The sequence below is a fragment of the Neolamprologus brichardi genome, chromosome 17, assembly GCF_056152115.1.
Source record: "Neolamprologus brichardi isolate AB-2024 chromosome 17, ASM5615211v1, whole genome shotgun sequence".
Lineage (NCBI taxonomy): Eukaryota > Metazoa > Chordata > Actinopteri > Cichliformes > Cichlidae > Neolamprologus > Neolamprologus brichardi.
In genome coordinates, this window is record NC_142120.1 from 2,861,236 (window position 1) to 2,874,902 (window position 13,667).

General features: G+C 40.0%; 1 protein-coding gene across 1 annotated transcript in view; it reads left to right on the forward strand.

Annotated features, from left to right (window-relative positions):
- Nucleotides 1-11,128: 11,128 nt before the first annotated feature.
- Nucleotides 11,129-13,667, forward strand: part of sgip1a (SH3GL interacting endocytic adaptor 1a) — an 80,147-nt gene continuing 77,608 nt past the window's right edge. Inside the window, exon 1 of the mRNA XM_087831156.1 lies at nt 11,129-11,273. The gene's annotated coding sequence lies outside the window, so the exon portion shown is untranslated. The remainder of the gene's footprint in view (nt 11,274-13,667) is intronic.

Sequence of the window (13,667 nt, forward strand, 5' to 3'; positions counted from 1 at the left end):
CTACTGATATTTACTGGAAAGGATGCAGACAGTTAAGCTGTTTTATTGCTCCATTATTAAGCCGCTTTATATAACATGAGAGACTTTGTATGCAGCCGGGAAGAGGAGGCGAATATGCTCGATTAAGCAATATTTCCAGGAATGCTCTATTGGCCCATTATTTTGACTGGTTTAACTGGAGGGTTTACAGGCTCCAGATCATGCCACAGTACATAACACTGTGCCATTAGTAATCGACTTTTTTGTGTATTTACCACAACTTCCGTCTTTAAAAACATAATAAGGGCAGTTTTGCAAAGTGGACGCAGGTGTTGCAGCATGAAGCTGCCTCCTTTTGTGCAAATGACTGCAGAGTTGCTGCTCAAACCACCAAACACAGTGATGGAATTTCATTTTATAGAAAGTTTATCGTTTTTAATTTATGTAGCACAGCGGTCCCCAACCCCCGGGCCGGTACCGGTCCATGAGTCGTTTGGTACCGGGCTGTGAGAGTTGAGGCTCGGGTGTGAAATTTATGGTTTACGGCTAAAAGATCATTTGATCTGAGAGATCTAGAGAGCGCATAAGGCTGCAACAGGTCCGACAAATACCCGGGAGCCTGTCCATTCAGGGCTTTGTAAGTCAACAATAACATTTTTAAATCAATTCTGAAGTGAACAGGAAGCCGGCGAAGAGAGCAGAGCACCAGAGAAATCTGTTCACGTCTCTTAGTTCGTGTCAGAAGACGAGCTGCAGCATTTGGACCAACTGCAGTCCTGCAAGGCAGGTCCGACTAACTCCAAGAGTTAGAATAGTCCAACAAGGATCGCCTGTTCAAAGTTTTTAAAAGATAATCTGTTTTTGAACGGTGATATTGCTGTCAAATATCAATCAAATCTTTACAGGAAGGGTCAGAGCACACTCTACCTGCTGAGGCGGCTGAGGTCGTCCAGGGAGCGCTTTTAAAGACCTTCTATGACTCTGTGGTGGCGTCTGTCATTTTTTACAGTGTGGTATGTTGGAGCAGCAGTTTATCTGCAGCTGAGAGGAAGAGGTTGGACAAACTCATCAGGAAGGCCGGCTCTGTTCTGGGATGCACCCTGGACCCAGTGCAGGTGGTGGGAGACAGAAGGACTCCGGCCAAAATAACATCTCTGATGGACAGAGTCTCCCCCCCCATGCATGTAGATGTTGCTGCAGAGCTGCTTCAGTGACAGACTGCTGCATCCTGATGCACGAAGGAGCGTTTCTGCAGCTCCTTCCTCCCTGCAGCTGTCAGACTGCACAATCAGAACTGCTCCCAACAAACAGATGTTTACATCAATGCTGTAACTGCAATAAGTTAGTTAATTAACCAATTCACACTACAACCTGGTTTGCCTCTTATCTGTAGTTATTTTTATTTAATTTAATAACTGTACAGTACTCTGTTTATAGTAACCATTGTCCTTAATGTAAATATGTAAAATGTCTATGTTTCTGTTCTGTGTCCTGTTTGTTTGTATATTTGTCTTTTTGGCTGCTGTTACAACCAAATTTCCCCTTGTGGGACAATTAAAGGATTAATCTATTCTATTCTAAATATAACCCCCAAATTTTTGGCGTGTGACTTAATAAAAGGCTGAAGACTGTGCAGGTTAAAATGAGGCGTGCTGGGATCGTCCAAACATTTGTTCTCATTAAAGTTAAGGAAGTTAGAGGCCATCCAGGGGAAGCGTTCTAGTGGAGAAGAAGAGTTTCTCTTCAGTTGAACATAGATCTGAGTGTCATTGGTGAATAACTGGAAACAAATGTTATATTTTCTGAAAGAGCTGGAGGCAGCAACTGATCTGTGGCCACGCGGAGGCTTCTGAGTGAGGAGAAATTCTTCTTACCTAAAGACTTGAAGCATGACACGGGTAAGAGGCTTGAGTAATTCTCATGTACGACCCTTCATATGCAACATCCCAGTGACAACAAGAGCTCCGAGGCTGTCTGCGTTTGCACCCACGATAACCTTGCTTTAAAGGACAATTATGAGTGAGTTATATCACCTTAGTCTCTTTTATTCCCTCTCCGATCCTCTCATTTCCATCTGTAAGCGCTTATTGTTAAATTTACTTTAAATTTTATCTGTCAGTAACTCCCAACTCCCCTTCCTCCTCTCCATTTTCCCTCTGGAAATCTCTCGCTTCAGACATAACCCAGTAAAAGGACGGGATTTGATTTGATGGAGCCGCTTACGTGCATATGACCGGCGCTCCGTTTGGAAGGCGTGCAGCTCCACGGGGATGGGAGAGTCATCTAACGAAGCTAAAAACAGAGCGACGCATTTCTCACCAGTTGAGGTAAATGACACCACTTAACTTCTCCCCTGTGTGGCACAAAGAAAAAGACGAGGGATGTTTTCAGGCCAGAAAAGGAAATTGCAGGCTTATAGGAAATAATAGGGAATTGGCTGGAGGCTGGGAAAATCCCAAGCGTATCCTAGATGTGGATAGGAAAAGGAAGGGAAAAGGAAGGAGGAGGAAAGAGCAGGGGGAGCATGTTGGCGTGCTTTAAAGGACATAAAAATATATCCAAAAACCAACAAACCAAACAAAAAGTGTCGATGAATTATTGTTACATTTTTAAATCAGTGCAATAATCAGCTGTCAGCCAGTAAGAGAAACTTTTAATATGCATGACTCAGCTGCAGGAACAGTGAAAAGCTCTGGTTTAAAAGATTACATATGTAAACATAGGGTTTGATATGTAAAGAAAATACTCACATGTATTTACATTTTGCACAGACAACAATCACAGTTTCACAACAACAAACAATCTCTGCTCACCACCTGTCCTGTGCTCCGCTTCCTTTGGACTTCCTCTTCACTGCTCAAAACAAAAATGAAGATGAATGGGTGTTTGGATGTACAGGAGGAAATCCACAGAGGAAGGGGGCTTCCACGGGGCAGTTTATATACACAGCAGGTGCACAAGCAGGTAACTGTAAAGATGATCTATCAGGTAAGTGAATCCCAAAAGGTTGATTCTGTTCATCTGGATGTTTTCAGCAGGAGAAACGTTTCTTCTTTAGTCTCAGCTCACTGCCCCCAACCTTAGAAACAGTACATTTGCACAATAACTGAACGTAGCCCACTGACTGAATGATGGGCTGTGAGGATGAAAAATGGATGAGTGGAAATCTTCACTGAATTTTCCGGGTCTAGGCTTAAACGATGTCTGGAAAACTGGCTGATTTTTATAATGCTCAGAACTGTTTTAACTCCAGCCTCGTGCGCACAAACACACGGACAGCTGAAGGAAGACGGGCGTTTGTAAAGGTTGATGGTTCAATCCTCCACTCTGCAAGACCAAAGTGTCTTTGGGCACGATTATGGAGTGACAGTAGTAGCGTGAGAGCTGATTTGAGCCTAATCCCAACTCTCATTCTTATAAGTGCTAATGCTCAATATTAACCCTTTAAAGCCGGTCGGAGCAGCACGCTCTGTTTTGCGTAACTATTTTTAAATCCCGGTAGATCTGCAACCACGTGAGCTAGCGCAATAATTTTTTTTGCATATGAAACCGGAGGAGTTGTACTTACATCTTATGCCATCAGCTTGTCCTCGGTCACGGTTTCCTTCCACATATAGCTTTGCAAAAAGGACTTAGGACTCATATTGCACTGCTGGAAATAGTTTATTTTGATGCAGATGCTGCTTTTTTGCAAATTTGCACAATAATATTTATTTTCGTTTTTCCTGCAGTGTATAAAAATTGGTGTATTTAAAAAATAAAACTATGAAGGCACTCAAAATAAATTTCCTGTGGTGGGAAACTATTTTGTGCAACTTTTTTGTATTTACAGTTTTGAGGGATAAGCCTCTTAAATTTCTCTAACTAGAAATATATGTTAAAAAAACAAAAACAATTTTAAATTTTTTTGTAGTTTATTGCACTTTTTTGCAATTTATGTAATTACTATGCACTTAATGCAGACATATTATTAACATTTGGGCTGTAATGGTTGTATTGATGTATATCAACTTGAAATGCTCCCAAAAATGGCTCCACAGCATGTAAACATATAATATAAGCTCTGGCAGACTTGGTTCTATGGTAGGTCTTAAAGGGTTAACTTTTCCAAACTTTCCCGACTGCGCTTCGGTCTTCACTGGATTCTAAAAGACATCTTCACCTTTAAAAAGGGAGGTTTCTGTTTTCATTTGACAGGAAAGTATTTGAAAATCTGCAGTTTAAAAAAAAGTACATTTCATTTCTGGAAACTTCACAAACTTCCTCGATGTTGACTGTTCTCTGCAGCTTTCTTGATGACAGCTAAACATAAAACCACCATCTGTGTGAGAGAATGCAGACTGCACGAGCATGAGCCTGCAGATAACATTTAAGTTCAAAGTTTTATTTATGTAAATAAGGAATTAACACCTTGCACAGATTATTTTCTCTGCTTGGTTTGGAGCGTCTAAGTTTAGGATTGTGAGAGATTCAAGTGAGAGATCACACATACAGGACACGTTCAGTACCCGGGCTTTTTTAGGGCTGGCTCTGTAACAGGACACAGTTGTGGTGACCACACAGGGTTAAATATCTTCTCTTTTAATGCAAATGATGTGGCCTCTGCGTTTGCGTCATTGTGGTTTTATAGCTGGCTGTAGGGCCAGCTGGGTCAAACGCTGCTGCTGCTCTCAGAGAAACATACCGGAGAAAATGACAAGCTTGGGAATCGATTTGAATTTGCACGAAGAATCATTGAGCTCCTTTACATCCACGAGGAGATCGTTTAGTGAAGAAGAAAATATCGATTTGATAACTGACGGTTTCCTTTCAACTCGCTGCTGATGCATTTTCTGAATTAAACCATTTCTGTAATTAAGACCCTCCTCTTGTAACAATACATTTATAAAAACACATTAGTACAAGACAAAAAAAGTAAAGTAAAACAAGCAGTTACACTTTACAGTTTCACTGCAGTTACACTGGCTTTCAGGAAAAATTGCTGCCCCTTTTCGAGTCCCCTGAGCTCGCATTAACCTTGTAAGTGAAGCAAGTAAATCAGTCTTGTGATGGATACATGCGGCTATTTTTATCCCCAGAGCCAATTAGAGTAGAGATGATGAAGTGGATGAGGGTGCACAGAATCACCACAGACAGCCTGTTTAAAGAACCTCAACAAGTCCTTATTGCAAAGCTCCAGACTGCAACTGATTACTTTTATTTATTTAAGAAGGAAGCAATTATTTTACGAGGATGGAAGACGATTGTAGAGAAAAGAAAAAACAATATCCCAGTAACCTGGTGTCATTTTTAGGGACGTTAGTCAGAAGTATAGCCACACTCATGCAGACAACTATGGAAAAAATCTTCAGTGTTGTCATAGCAACGTTTGCGCAGGCGCATTAATATTAGCAGCAAGCGCTGGAAACGTACTGGCAACAATTGTTAATGTGGGTAGTGGTGAAAAGCATTATCTAATCTGCTCCCACCACACCCAGCGTTGCCGCACCTGCAGCCGAGAATATGATGCTGAGAAGGCAAAGCAGGTGAAACAGGAAGTGCAGCTTTAAAAAAAAGAAAGAAAAAAGTCAGGTTTAAGCATTGTTGCCCAGACACATACATGCAATAAAGAGGAAACTAAATGCAGTGTGCACAGTGTGGTGTTGGCGAGGTTTACAACAGCTTCAACACAACTTGCCACACCCAGATACTCTGAGATCCCTTATGCACACTTGATCAGAATTAGGAGCCAATAGTGGAGCTTTGACAGCTAACAGCTAACAAATATTAAATGACTTGACAGAGCGACTGTACTTGCTGCTCCTCTCCCTACAATCATCCAAGAAGATTTATTCTCTCTATTGTCTTCATTTATTTATGTACTGGACTGCTTCATGTTAGTGTTTATTAATGCCACATGGTTTCCAAAGGCTGTCAGGTCTGGAGTGTACTGAGCAGGGATTTGTATATCGGTTAAATTAAAATATAAAATGCAGAATACATTTTTATTTCAGCTGTTAAACTGTATCTCACATACTGTAAATCTCAGTTTCTCCTACTTTCAGTTTCAGTTTCAACCAGAACATATTTATTCTTTAATTTCACAAGACAAAGTCGGAGATGGCGCTAAATATGGCGCTAATATCTGATGGATCTGATGACGCCACTGACACCTATCTTTCTCTGCATTGGCTTTAATGATGAACAGGTGGAAAGAGCCGTGTTTATTGTGACATTTAAAAAGCTAGATAAAGATAAAAAGCATAAGACATAAACACAGACTAGCTCGGCACGAACCATCTTAAAGGCTGTGATGTTCACCAACCAAACATCTTTTCCTTTGACTCACCAACACGAGAAACAATTTAAAAAATAAGCTCTCATTTCTTCATCCCACTGACTAAAGGAGGGGAATTCCTGAGAATCAGAGTTTCTTTTCCTGAAGAACTATCAGTTTCACTGCATCGCACTTCCTTGTTCTTTCGTTTCTTCACAGCTGCGTCACCGAGCCCTCCGGTAAAGTTTATAAACCGTTTGTTTCCCTCGCGCAGCCAAACCAGAGGTTCGCAGCACATGTTAACAATCCCTTTGGCTTGCGTGAGACGTCGTGATGACAAACGTGTGTTTTTCCCTCACTGCTGTTGTGTAATGTCATTCCTTACAGTAATCGCCTGCACTTCAGAGCAGTTATAGTTAATGGCAGGCACACTCAGCTCAGCCGCGAGGCTCCAACTGGGGTCATCGCGCTTCCTTTGACCGCAGTGAAACATTTAATGGCTTTTAAAAAAAGTAGCATGTTACGTAAAATTGTAGCGAAGCCCTAGATTTGTTCCAGAAAATGTTACAATCACTTTGTACAGCAAAACCCTCAACTTAGAAAATTTAAGTTTATAACTTTATACATGTATTTATAGCACATAAGTAGTCTGTCATACATTTAGCAGCTCCGACTCTGTTTAAAGCACAAACGGTGCGTGGAGCACAGTTTACATCAGAATATCTGCCAGAATTTTATTTCATCTGGAAAACTGGAATTATATCTAAAATGCAAATAAAATATATGTTAATGATATAAAAAGATTTACAATACAAAATAAAAAAACTGTGTTAAACAAAGAGAGAAAATTAAATATATAAACTAAATATATAAAAGCAGGTTGTGGTCAGTTAAACAGCACACCTAATAATCAACCTCTAACAATGTGACTGTGATCTGACACTTTTTCTTCTTACCTGTTATTTTATCTTATATAAAGAGAGGATGGGAAACACAGTACTTACAATGTGAGGTTACAGGACATTTTGACATTAGATGTTCTCGTACCTGTTGTACACTGAACTTGGAAAAATAGGAACAAGCTACAAAAAAACCCAAACTATGAAGCTGCTCTGATTCCACGTTTAAAAAGCCTGTTTTCACAGATCTACTCTTGCACAAGTTCTTCTTAATTTGTGAATAATGTGTCTTTTTTGTTATGTAGCTGTGTCAGGGAGACACTTTTTGTAAAAGGTCTCTCTTGAAAAAGAGATCTTTCAATTAAAATGAGGGTCACTTGATGAACTTATCAGTGGCTACACTGATTCTAAGACTGAGAAAGTGAGAGGCAGTTCATAAGTAATAATGCAGTAATACAAATACTGTAGGTCTACACAACCAGCTGCCAACAAGGTCATGATGATGTTCACAACTTGTCTCCGCTGCCCCCAAGTGGCCGAAAAAAAATCTGTCAATTCTGTTTCACTCAAACAGAAAGAAAAGTGTGTTTGTGTTGCTAACAAGCCTGAACATAGACAAACATAACACAGATGTGTAGTGATGTTTGCTACACGGGGTTTTATGGTTGTCTCCTTGTCAATTTGGATAAAATGGAGAAAGAAAAATAAGAATAAACTGAATTAAATTAATTTTAACTTAATATAGCGCTACTTCTCCTTTATTGTCCCACTTCTCTCTACACACTCTTCCCAGAGCGCTGATCTATTCCAGCTATTGAACCAAACGTGTCCTGGTCTTGGTCATCTCTGCGGAGCGGAACAAACCTGGTTAAAAATTGTGGTTGAAGATAATGTGAGCTCTGAACACTGATGGTCAGTCCTTACAGGAAAAAGAATTTGTTGTTGAGTCTCAGCTTCGGGGATTCTGAGTAAAACAAAGAAAAGATGAACTCAAACCCAAGAAGAAAAAAGAGGCTCGAACCACGATTTAACCGCATGAATTAGACAATTCAAAACATGGTAGTCTCCCTCTTTCACTTACATGTATTTGTTCACTGTGTTTGAGCTACTTTGCTGTGATTAAACTGTCCTTTTGCATCCTTCACTAAGCGATTATGGTGAGTGCTGCACAAGTGTGCGCACGTGAATGAGCAGAGTGAGGATAAGGCAGGAAGCGCGCGCGAGAAAGCCATCCAGACAGGAGACGCACTGAACTGGGACTTTGATGCGTTTTTTTTCTCTTGTATTATATCAGAGGGTCCACCAAGTCATTGTGTCATCAGGTTGCCACGGCAACTGCACTGGAGTTGAATAAGGAGACATCTCCAGACATTCCTCTGTTGGATAACATCAGCACAGTCAAATGCAGGCAACGCGTCACACAGCAGGTACAAACACTTGGATGCAGAACTCCTGTTCACAACTGCAAGAGCGTCATTCAAACGGACCCTTTCTTCACTATGCAGCCAATCACAGATCCCGACTTCCTAATCAGCCTGGTCGGGTCACCTGCTCTGACAAAGGTCTCCCATCAGATCATATTTGGGAGTTTCATTTGTTCTAGCAGTTGAAATGATTATATTATCATTAGTACCATCATTACTATTATTTTGCTTCTCTATCAGCTATATTGTAGTATTGAGGTTGTGATGTGATAAGTCCCTATATCTGTCCTATAACTGCCACTCTTCCACTGAGACACTTTCTGATAAGACTTTCAGCTGACGGGTCAGATGCATCCCTCAGGTCCTGTGTCAGGGCGTTGCTGGATTTGTTTTCTGTTTCTTAAGGGCATGACTTTCACATACTATTCATCTGCTGTAGGTAGTGTTTCTCATTTGTTTTGTTTTTTCTTAGGCCTGCCTGTTTCCTCATTTTTTAAGACACGCTGCACAACATAACTATCATGGAGCAAAAATACTATTTTATGCCTGTCAGACCTGCTAGTGACAAAGTACCTAAAAATACTATTTAAAATTGGTCCTTTGCCAAGTTGTATGTTATATGTAGACAAAGCACCGGCTCATCTCTTGAGTTAGGGACCTTTTTATGCTTGACTTAATCATAGGTTTGTGTTAAGTGGCTTGAAAATGGTTTGGTAACAAGAACCGGACTGAAAATGAGTGAAAAGACAGCAAAATAACTTTGGAGAACTACTGGAGTGGCTCAAGACTTTTGTATAGTACTCTATAATATTTAACATTTGTTTAACTGAGTAAATCCTAAAGTTAGTAACCTCTTGTTTGTACCAGAAATTATTAGTTTTTTTTCTTTTCTTTAAAAAAATAGTTTAAGATGACTGACGGTTTATTTGGGAACAACAATTCTAATAATCAGCTGTTTAGCCTCAAGCTTCTCGTGTTCAAAAATGACTTAATCTTCTTAGTCTAAGTCTTTGAATACTGAGGGTTTTTGGTTTTTTTTACATAATTTATTTTATGTTTAATAAAAAATAAATAGATAATTAACTGAAGGATGTATTGCAGAACTATCAAACTACGTTTCAGGTCAGGTCTAATTGTGCACACATTTTAAAGCAACTGAATGACTACAATCTAAATGTACATGTTATGTTTGCTACACTGAATAACGCCACATTTAGTCTAGCCGTGACCAAGAACTGCAGATGGACTCAGCAGGTTTCCCCTACCCTGCCTACACACACACACACACACACACACACACACACACACACACACACACACACACACACACACACACACAAAGCCATTGCCTTTAGGCTCAAATGTTCATCTAAAAGATAAGTTAAGCCTGTAGCGACAAAGGCACTGTTAGAATGCTATATTAATGCTTTGAAAAATAACAGGCTTTTCTGTATATGACTAAAGAAGAGACTCGACGATCAGGTGTGGTTTGCATGCTCTGGCCAAACTAGACTCGGTGTTGTTCAATAATAAAAAAACAAAATAAATGTGAGCGAACAGGGGAGAGACTTTCTTGTTACGCAACACCATCAGACTGCGTGACAAAATATTGTGATTTGCTGGAGGAAATTACTTTCCTGGACGGGTTTGATTAAATATTAACCAATAGTTTGGGTGTGTGGGGAGGCTGCAGCAGCAGCTGATGGACAGATATGGATTAGACGACCGAGTGAAACAGGACCTCCAGGTGTTTCACACGTGGTATCTGAATACGAATTCTGAGAAATGATGGGTGTGAAAAATAAACAGCAAAACGTGTTACTCACATATGGAATATCTGAATATGGTTTATTTATCTCATGAGTGTACATTGCTGACGTCCGTAAGCGGACACCAAGACCAGTCATCTTCTCTCTTTTAGAAGATTGTCAGACATCCGAGGCTGTTTAGCATAATCTTCTTTTCAGCGTTTGAGAGGTTAAATATCGATTACACAGCATTTTTTAAATATGGAACCCATAATCCCCATAGAGTAGGTCATTTGACACTTACTGCTGTTTTGAAGACAGTAATAACAACATGTAAAATGGATTAACTACATATATGGCAAAAAAACAAAAAACAAAAAAAAAATTCGCTTCTTGTACATTAGCCAGACTTCTAACCGGAAGTGACAACCATTTGGGGGTACAAATATATGAAAATATTTCTACCTGCTAATATTTTATAAATGTTTACGGTTCAGTATGTATGTATGACTTCACCCATGCAATTGCGTCTCGATTAGCTATAATAATAAATAATACAAATTCCAAATTGCATAATGCACCTAACAGGTGGAAACAAGCACACCTGTTGAATGGAAGAGTCTGGTAGCCGTAGGTCATTTAGCGAGTTTGCTTTTTATCGCCTGTTACGTGCATTAGCAACGTTACTCCAATTTTATTATATTTTATTCCACTTATTTATTTGTTCATTATTTTTATTTTTATTTTTTTAAAACTATATTTATTTATTCCATTGGTTCCAGTAACAAGCAAGGTAATATGTCACTTCCGGTAGCCATCTTTTGCTTGACGGTAATTAACGACGGTTGCGTGTTTGAGTGGCTAACCCGCCTTAATTTTCCCTGTTGAACAGGAGAAAGAGTTTGTTTGGCTTTACCCCATCAGAAAAGCTTTAAGAAGAACAGTCTCCAAAACTTTCCAAACTGCCGTAAGTATTGTAATTTTAAGGGGAAAAAATAAAAGGGTAAAAGTTAACAAGCGAGTCAAAAGTAAACCTTACTGGGATGCTTCTAACTGTCAGCTACAGGTGAAGCAATAGTACTAAACGCAAATTCATTAGTTTAATGTGTGTCGCGCTTTTCAAGTGGTTTGCAGGGCTTTACCTACTATTGCTCGCTAAAACGATATAGTAAAGCTAAATGAATCATGACATATACTAAGCTAGCTTAGTCCAAAGACATGTAGCACTACTTTAAAGGTGGGATGGTGCTCGTCACTTATACCGAGCCATTTCCACCGTTATGTATAACTCAGTAGCCATTTGATTTAGCACAGGTCCGTACTCAAATTGACTTTAGATTGTTAAGAACATTAAAACATGGCAATGTTACTTGACTTGGGAAAGTAGGAGACTCCAGCAACAGGCCAGAAGTAACATAACTGAACTGGTTTTACATAGAATACGATGGAAGTTGAGTTCTGTTTGGGTAATTTTAGGGTTTAAAATAAAGTAACTATAACTCAGGTACTATTTACCAACACTTATTAATATTATTGATCCACTTGTACTCATTGAGGTCCTGTAAAGAACATCTTGTGTACTAGAAATGTAACTGAAACCTTTTTTAGTAACAGGAACCACATCAGGGAATTGGAAAAAACTCCCAAATCTCAGGGGCAGAAACTAATCTCGTGAGTTATAGCTGTGCAAGTTCACATGAATGATGCGTGCACATTAAATCAGCATTGCGGTGCATTTTACTATTCTTTTTTTTACCTATAAAGTCTCGTACCAGAGTATGTTTTTGCCCAAGGCCTTTACATTTTAAAATCAGCTGATTAACTGTGGTCCTTAAAGATTCCTCCTTTATTTGAGTATGAATGTTTGCTGTTGACCTCTTTGACCCATCTTAGTTGTGAAACCAGAAAGATAGAAGTGTATTTGTCGGTGATTAAAACACTTGGGACCTTCTTTCCAGCAGTAAATTTCAAATTCACAGTCTTTTGTCCCTGATATTCACCAATGCTTTTATGAAAAGAGTGCCTTTGGGCATGCAAGCCTCTGTAGTCTGGACTGGCTCAGTTGCAGACATTAGTCACCAAGGGTCTTGAGTTCAGCGCTCCCCTGTCAGCATTTTGGAGCAGCACAATGGAGACAATAGCAGCTAGTTCACGTTTATTACACAATGTTCCAATCCAGCTCATGCTGTGGGAGAGCCGGAGAGGGGAAATGGTGACTTTTGATTAAATGGTTGAGTAATTGTGTTTTGCCATTAGCGTACTGCAGTCGATTCATTCATGTCGATGTTGACTGAGCTCAATGCATCGTGAGGTTTGGCTCAGCATTTGTTAGGGACGTTTACAGGAAAATCTGATGGAGTATGTTTTGTAAGAACTGCGGTGTTTATGCCACGGGAGGGGGGCGGGTTGTTGAATCAAAATACAAAAGGCCAGCCTGTACGTCATAAACATGTGATGGAATCCGTGTCCGTTCAACGTGCAACGTTTGTCAGTTAAAACTGGTGTTGCTGCATGTGATGATTCTCACACAGCTACCTGAGGCGGAGGGCTGGTATATATTCTGTCACTTCCATCCTGTATCAGCGGTGGCACCAGCGTAAACACGTGTGAGAAAGTAGCAGTTAAGTCAGATCCTCTGAGAGAAAGTGTTGAAGCATATTTATTCAAATTAAGACTTGGCTAAAAGTCGTGCAACCGGTGCCTTGAAACAAAAACATGTAGACCTCACAGGAGGGGACACGTGGCACTTAAACAATCCTGAATAGAAACCTGTTACAGAATTTTGTTATAGCAAAGAAAAAAGTTGTCGCTTCCCCAAATGAGCCAGTGAAACAGTTGTGTTGTTACTTTGACACATGTGAAAATAGGTCATGACTGCTTCAGATGTGTAGTGGCATGCATCTCTGTAGTGTCTTGGTGATGGTAATGAAGTCGGTATGTTGTGTAGCCTGACACATTTGTCATAACTAGGCTTTAATTTAGATCAGGATGGGTAACAAACATGAAACTTGCTGATTCTTTACATGCAGTTTTTATTTCTTATTCACCGTTGACATTAAAGTTATGTTTGTGTGTATAGTCATCAAACGAACTGCCCAGAGGCGCGACCAAGGTGGCTGCCAAGCGGCGAGACCTGATAGTGAAAGGGCTTTGTTGTAGGTACAGCTCCAAGTTTGGGGGTATCATGTTGAGACAGCCAGAGCCCTGCTGCACATGTGAGTGTTGGAAGTCAAGTGAGTTCATGTAGAGGTTATTGATATGTGGGAAACACTGTGGGGGAGAGAAGGGGTTGCCAAGTTTGAGGATAATGAATGAGGTTTTGGGTTTTGGGTGTTCTTTGCCTGGGAAATTCAGACTGGGA